The sequence below is a fragment of the Lipotes vexillifer genome, unplaced genomic scaffold (assembly GCF_000442215.2).
Source record: "Lipotes vexillifer unplaced genomic scaffold, Lipotes_vexillifer_v1.1 scaffold75, whole genome shotgun sequence".
Taxonomy (NCBI): Eukaryota; Metazoa; Chordata; class Mammalia; order Artiodactyla; family Lipotidae; genus Lipotes; species Lipotes vexillifer.
Window position 1 is genome coordinate 189,693 of NW_006771517.1, and position 7,268 is coordinate 196,960.

The 7,268-nt window shown below is 49.9% G+C and overlaps 1 protein-coding gene across 2 annotated transcripts in view; it reads right to left on the bottom strand.

Moving 5' to 3' along the window:
• RALY (RALY heterogeneous nuclear ribonucleoprotein) overlaps window positions 1-5,652 on the bottom strand; it is an 83,118-nt gene extending 77,466 nt beyond the window's left edge. Inside the window, exon 1 of one of the 2 annotated variants that reach the window (XM_007446823.1) lies at window positions 5,574-5,652. The gene's annotated coding sequence lies outside the window, so the exon portion shown is untranslated. The remainder of the gene's footprint in view (window positions 1-5,573) is intronic. The other variant, XM_007446822.1, reaches the window with a different exon arrangement.
• Window positions 5,653-7,268: the final 1,616 nt, after the last annotated feature.

Below are 7,268 nucleotides of genomic sequence, written 5' to 3' on the forward strand. Positions count from 1 at the left end.
GAAAGGGGCTTGGCCAAGCCCATACACTGAATTATTAGTAGCAGGGACCAGACCAACTATCCTCAGGCTCATGACTAGGCTCCCAGTTTATCCTACTGCCCCTTTCTCTCTAGTCCTGAGAGTCTGTGAGCTGCATCCATCATGGGTCTGAAACTTTCCTTACAGTACCCAGGGGTCAGCTGTAGGACAGCAAGCTAACATTACTACTGCCATCATCTCTCCTCCAGTTGTACATTTTATACATAAAGCTAAAACTGAATAAAACTAGGTTTTTAATAGACACTCATGTGAAAACCCTATCTCCACCCCGACATCCCTACTACTGCCTAAGGAAGAAAGGGGAAGAAGAGGAAGCGGGAGGGAAGAGAAAGGAAGAAAGAAAATACCTCTCCAAGAGATATACTGTCTGAATCATCATCTAGAATCATAAAATGCTGTTGCTAGAAGGGACCCTGGGGGTCATCTAGTCATTATTTTTCATCATTATTCAAATGAATAAACCTGGCCCTTTGAGTAAGTGTAGACTTTTGCCACCTGAGGAAAAGACTGGCACACAGAGCAGAGTCTCCTGACTCCTGCCCATAATAAGAATCCTTCTTAGTCCCTCCCCATCCTGTCCCACCCCACTCTCTCCCCTCCACTACAGTATCTAAGCTGAGATCTGCTGCCCTTTTGAATGCAAGCTTCTCAAGCTATGTTTTATTCATCTTTGCTTTCTCAGTGCCTAGCAGAGTAAGCAGAGGTGAATTACAGAGGGACACTAGCACATGGGGAGAGCAATGACAAAGAATGTTGTCTGGAGAAAATATAAGCTTTCCTTGACTTTAACAAAAGCAGTCTTCAGAGCTGTGCAAGGTCTGGAATGTCTAGGTTCTAATTATTTCCTCCTTTCCAAAACTAGTGTCTACAACATTTTAGCCAGGGATAGTTATCAAATTTGCTGTGCCATACTCTCCCTCACCCCTGTTTCCCCTCCCCTCCCCTTGGAGAACTATGATCAATAACTGGATGAAGGTAAATGAAAGCAGATGTAATAAGACCCTGCATGAGAAATCTTCCCCCCACCTTCTTCTCCTGTGTCCTCACCTCAATAAACTACATCCCCATCTATACAACTGCACCAGGTAGAAGTCTTCCTTGATTTCTTCCTTACCCTCCACACCAACAACCTCTGATAGTGTCTCACAACTTAATTCCATCTTCTCTTCTATACACACACACATACACCCTTCATTGGAAACACCATCGCCTCTTGCCTGCAATACTGCAAAAGCCTCCTAACTGGTCTCTTTGCCCATGGTGCTCTAGCCCTCCAATCCACTCCCCAAAGAGCCACTGATATCCTTCTAAAATGCATACAGGATCATGGTCCCCTCACCAAAATGAAGTCCAAACTCTTCAACGTGGGCAATAAGGGCCTTTCATGACTTGGCCTCTGCTCTGCCCACCTTGCCAGTCTCATCTTTTGCTACATCACCCATCTCATGCTTCATGCTCCACCCAGAAATCTTGAGAAACTTACTTAACCCCTCTGGGTTTGTTTCCTCACCTACAGAATGGGAATTATAACAGTATGTACCCCTCAAGATGGTTATGGAAAGAAATGAGTTAACACATGTTAAATGCTTAAAATGGCATCTGGCAGATATAGTAAATGGCCAAAAGTCTCACCTGTTACCACCACCATCTCTAGACTTGCTATTCCCTTCTGCCTAGAACAGTCTTACCTGTCTCCTCCTCAGCTCCCCAAATCTCTTCTTTTCCTAGCTTAGTCTTTTCTCTGAGGTCTAGGCCTAGCCAATTTCTCCAACGAACCACCCCACCCTGACCCTCCAAGGCTGGGTTAGTTCCATTCCTCCGTGCTCTCATGGTGCTTGCTCCTGTCACAACACTTCCCACACTGCCTGTTTCCTTGCCTGTCTTCCCCCTGAGACACCCAAATTTCCAAGCTTAGTACAGTGCGGAGCAGATGTTTAATAACTGTTCTGTAAATGGAAAACTTTCCAATAATGAGGTGCCCAATGAAACAGAATCTCAACGGGTAGCCTATTCAAATGTTGGCTGGGTGGCTGGCTGGTCTACCTGATTTTAAGTCCCTCAACTACAAGATTCTATCCAATAAACATTTCAATACACTCTGACCTTATTATCACACTCAGGGGTTTAGACTTTAATATGCAGGCAATGTTGGGCCATCAGATTTTTAAGGAAAGTGCAACATACTCAAATCTGTGTTTGTTGCCCTATTATCCATCTCTGGAACACCTCCCATCCCAACCCCCTGCTGGCATCATGACAAAATTCCAACTACACTTCACAAACATAAACACCACATCCCACCACCACACCACCCAAAACATACAAAGACACAGAAGTAGTCAAAACAAAGGGAATTTTGAAAGACTAAATGCAGCATTTAATTCCATCTTAACCACCTGCGAGCAATGAGGAGCCATAAATACCCTCTAGCAACCCAAAAGCTAATCGCTCTTGTGTGCCTTAATGGAAAGAGGAGGGCACAAAGAGGGAGCATTTCATAAAGATAATCCATTTAATCATCCTGAGTAGTTCTGATCCAAGCTGCTGTCACAGCACTGCTATTGTTGATCACTACAGTCCCATATGCCCAAACCCAGGACAGCCAGAAAGGAAGATGCAAACAAAGCAAGGGTGGGGAGTCCTCTGAGTTCTATTTCAAGACCAGGAGTTCCCTTTGGAAGATACAGAAGGGGCAAAGGGGCGGGGGAAGGCTTAACCAGAGTGGTACAGCCAGGCCTAGGTTCTTGCTCTGGAGCTGCATGCCACACCTTACTGCAGATGAGAATAATCATTTTGCATTTTCAGAGCACCTAGGGCTTAAGGGAGGCACTAAGAGTACCAGCTTTGCCAGTCACAAAAGGACAAATATTGTATGATTCCATTTACATGAAGTACCTAGAGTAGTCAAATTCACAAGGACAGAAAATAGAATGATGGTTGCCTGGAGGGAGAGGAGAGGAAGTGTTTATACAGAGTTTCAGCTGAGGAAGATGAAAAGTTCTAGACACGGATGGTAGTGATGGTTGCACAACAATGTGAATATATTTAACGCCACAGAACTGTACATTTAAAAATAGTTAAAATAGTAAATTTTATCTTACATGTATTTTTACAAAAAAATAAATTAAAAGCATACCAGCTTTAAAGTTATATTGTCTGCAGTTATCAATTACATGATCCTGAGCAAGTCATGTAACCTCTCTAATCCTGTTTCTTCTTCTGCAAAAGGAGTTTAATAATATACCTAATTCATACAGTAGCTCTGAGGACTAAATGAGATAATCCATAGAAAGTCCTTAATCCAGTGACTGGTACATGGAAAGTACTTAATAAATGTTAGCCTACTACTACAACGCACTTTCATAGCCATTTTTCATAGTCCCCACCCAACCCTGTGATAGTTTACAGATAAGGAAACTGAGGCTCAGAGAGCCACAGTGAGTGACTGAGTTCATGATGCCACATCAAATCAAATCCTTTGTCCATGAGAGATGCCCTGTACTCACTACTTGTTAATCCGGTGATCTAAGTAAGGCAAGTGCCCTAACCTTGCTATGTCTTAATTCTCAATTAGAGTTGTAAAAAGGAGATATAAACCAAACTCTGAGAGCTCCCTCACAGAACTGGATGAGAAATGAAATCAGGTAACAGTTATAAAAGAAAACTATAAACCATAAAGTACTATAAAATAACAGTGGTGACTTATGAGAACTGGTACTCCTGTGCACAAAACCTGGCCTCCTTTTAATGCTGGGACTAAACAACGTCTTTGTGATTTCAAGTTACTTGGGATTCTTGGTCTTCAGACCTGAATTAGTAGTTTAGTGCCCTTTCAAAAGGTGGCAGAGTACAGTAGAAATAAAAATATTACTGCACTGGAAGTCAGAAGACTGGAATTCCAGTTGTGATTCTGTCACTAAAGCAGTCTGTGAATTTAGACAACTTACTTCCCCTTTCCAAGATTCAGTTAACAGGAAAGAGGGAAAAGGCAGATAAAAAAAGTTAGACCAGATAAGACACCTTCCAGGTCCTACAAACCACTACCTTTAAATCCAGAATCTTGGAAAGGGGAGAGTACAGCAGACCTCCAGACTCCAAAGAATTAAAGCACACATCAGGAGACATGGCAAGAGCTGGCCTACGAACTCCCCTGCCTGATCTTTAGACACCAGGGATCAAACACACTGGAAAACTAGAACACTTGCCAAAGTTAATTTTAGTTCACTTTTACCCCTCTGGGCCTTATCTGAAAATAAGAGAAATAAATCTCTATTTGTAGGCAGGGAGTTGAAGCAATTGACTTGAACCACTTTCTGCTCCCCCTCCCCCAACCAGGAGCTATAAATCTAAACCCTATAGAGAACAAGCAAGGTTTGGTGGGAGGAACAAGCCACAAAAAACAAAAAACGGATGAACCTCACTGCTTTAAACGACTTACACCCTTCCCTGAGCCAAAACCCCAGAGAACTTCAGCTGTGCTTGAGATCTGGAGTCCTCTGCATCCATCAGCTTCTAACGGGCAAGGAATCAGGGAGAACGGAGTTAGTTAGGTATCCCAACTAACGATGTGACTCAAAATCCGTTCTGCACTAAGAGATTACACAAGTTCACACTAAGAAATAAATAACAGAAACCAGCACCACGGCTTCACACTTCTGTGGCTCCTACCTGTGATTTGGAACACATTACTTAACCTCTCTGCGCCTTGCCTGCTGCTTTTGTAAGTGGGGATAACCTCAGAAGGCCGTCGTGAGCATTCTATGAAATAAGGCTTGCGAAGTTCCTGAGTCAAGTCCATTAAATGTTACCTGTTGGTATTAAACACTTCTCGCACACATTAGTTTCCTCCCTGAATCCACAAACACCCTGCGAGGCGACATTCTTTCTCCCTGTTCACTGAAAGGCAAACTGAGGCTCGGCGGCGAAAAGGCTGCGTGAAGCGCAGAACACGGCCCCAGCTCGAGGGCCTGCTGTTGTTCCTCTAAGAGCCCAAGGTGTGCAACAAGCCCAGGACCGGGAAAGGGGGGCCGAGGAGGCGCTCAGGCCAGTAGGGAGCGAGGCGGGACCAGTTTTGATCGCCTCCGGGAACCCGCAGACCCAGCCCGAGAGGGAGAGCCGGAAGAAGCCCGAGGTCGAGGCCAGAGCCGGGACCCAGCCCGCCCGAGGCCTCCCCAGCGCGGCCTCCGCTCCCCCCTCCTCCCCTCGCCGGGCGGGGCGGGGCGCGAACACAAAAGACTCCAACTTCCGAGCGGGCGCGGCCCACCCCGCCAACTCCCGGCCCAGGTCCGACCCGCGGGGAGGAGGCGGGCAGAGAACGCCAGGGCTGCCGGGACCCAGGGCGGCAGGCCCGGGGGGAGGGAAGGTGAGGGTGCAGGGTGCCGAGAGTTACTCCGGCTCCCGGGACTCCCCGAACGGCCGAAAAAAAGAGTTTCTAAAAATAGGCAGTGACCGGCGCGATGAGGTGGGTGACCGAAAAGGAACAAGGAGCACCCCCTCCCCATACCTTTAAGGAGACGCCCGCGGCCCCCACTCACCCGCCCTGAGAGGTCTGGAGGAAGCCGCGCGGCGCGGAAGGAGGCGGTGCCGCCGCACTCGGGGGCGGAAGGGAGGGAGCGAGGGAGGGAGGAAGAAGGCGGCCCCGGCCGCAGCGTGAGGAGCTCAATACACGCGCAGGAGTCGGCGCCGCCGCCGCCGCCGCCGCCGCCGCTACCGCCCCCTCAGCTTCTCTCCGCTCTGCCCAACCTGCGCCGAGCTGCTCGCGCACCCCGCCGCACTGACAGCGGCGCGAGCCCCGCAGTCGCCAGTCCTTCCTTTGGCCGGCACCACTGAGGCGTGCCGGGGTGGGGGCGTCCGGAGCGGCTTCCCTCAACTCGGCCCCGCCCTCCACTGCGGCCCTGGCCCCGCCACCCCCTGCCCCCGCCTCTGTCTCCAGAGACGGGACCGGCGACTCAAGCGCGAGGAGTACGCAGCCCCGCTGTGACATAGCCCAGCCCCCGAGGCGCAGGGGCTCTTCCTACCCCCTCAACCTAGCTTTGGAAAGGTCCAGAGCTACGGCGGGGAGAAGAGGAAGGAGGGGTCGGGGAGGGGCCTGACAGGGAGGAAGGACTGAAGTGGGACCCTGAGGAGGCGGGGCTAGGGCGGGAAGAGAGACTGGTTTACACTGGAACCGGGCGTAAGGAGGGGTGGGTCTGAGAGAGTGATGATGCAGTGAAGAGGGGCGCGCGAGACAAGTATGGAAGACATTGGCCGCCTCGCAGAGCCGGGCTTGAAAGGAGGGGGTGTGGGCGGGGCTAAAGGGAGGCCTGCCCAGAGGAGGAGTCAAGGGTGGAGGGAGGCCCGAGTGAGGTTTGGGGAGGAGGGGCCCTTTAACGGGGCGTGTTTGAGGCGGGGCTGAAGAGAAGCCCCAAACGGAGGAAAGACTGAAGCGGGACAGAAGGAGGCGGGCCCGGAAGCTGAGCCGGGAGGAGGGGGCCCAAAGGTGGCCACTCTGGGGAGGAGCCGGAAGGAGGCGTGACCCAAAGGGCGATGGGGTTCGGGAGGGGGCTGGAGGTGGGCGGGGCCTGGAGATGGGGCCCAAATTAGTTGGCGGTGGGCGGGGCCCGAGGGATGCGGAAGAGAAGAAGTGGGACGGAGCGCCAGGGCCTTTCCCTTTGAAGGGAACCTGGTGAGTAGAGAAGGCGAAGATCCACGCTGCCTTTTGGGAGTGGGCGGAGACGCCTCCGTGAGGGCGGGTCAGGGGAGGAGGTGCCACTTTCACCTAAAAGAAAAAGGTTAAATTCAAGTAGCTTTACCCTTTTGGGGTGCGAGAAATGTTTTATAATTTGATCTGGGTCTGGATGTTTGTCCTCACTACTGAATAGAGTTCTCCTGTCGAAAACTCTCACCTAAATCAGTGTTCCAGCCTCCACGGAACAGCCGGAGCACACGAGGATGGTAAGCCCTTCAGTCCTCAGCTGTAGACTTCCCTGAACTCTAGGAAGACAAATTCTCCATGCATCGTCCGACCTGTGATTCTGTGATTGTATTTTTCACATCACTTCCCCCAGAACCTGCCTAAGAGACTGGATTCCTGAGCACGAAGCAGAGTTTGAAAAGAATCCTGCCTGGCTCTGCCAGACCAGCAGTTATAGCTACACCTGTGTTGTTTGATGACCTGTTGCTGCTTCAAAAGGAAGAAAAATCAAACTAGAGAGATGGTGACAACTGAGACCAAGGCCAGGAACGCTCTT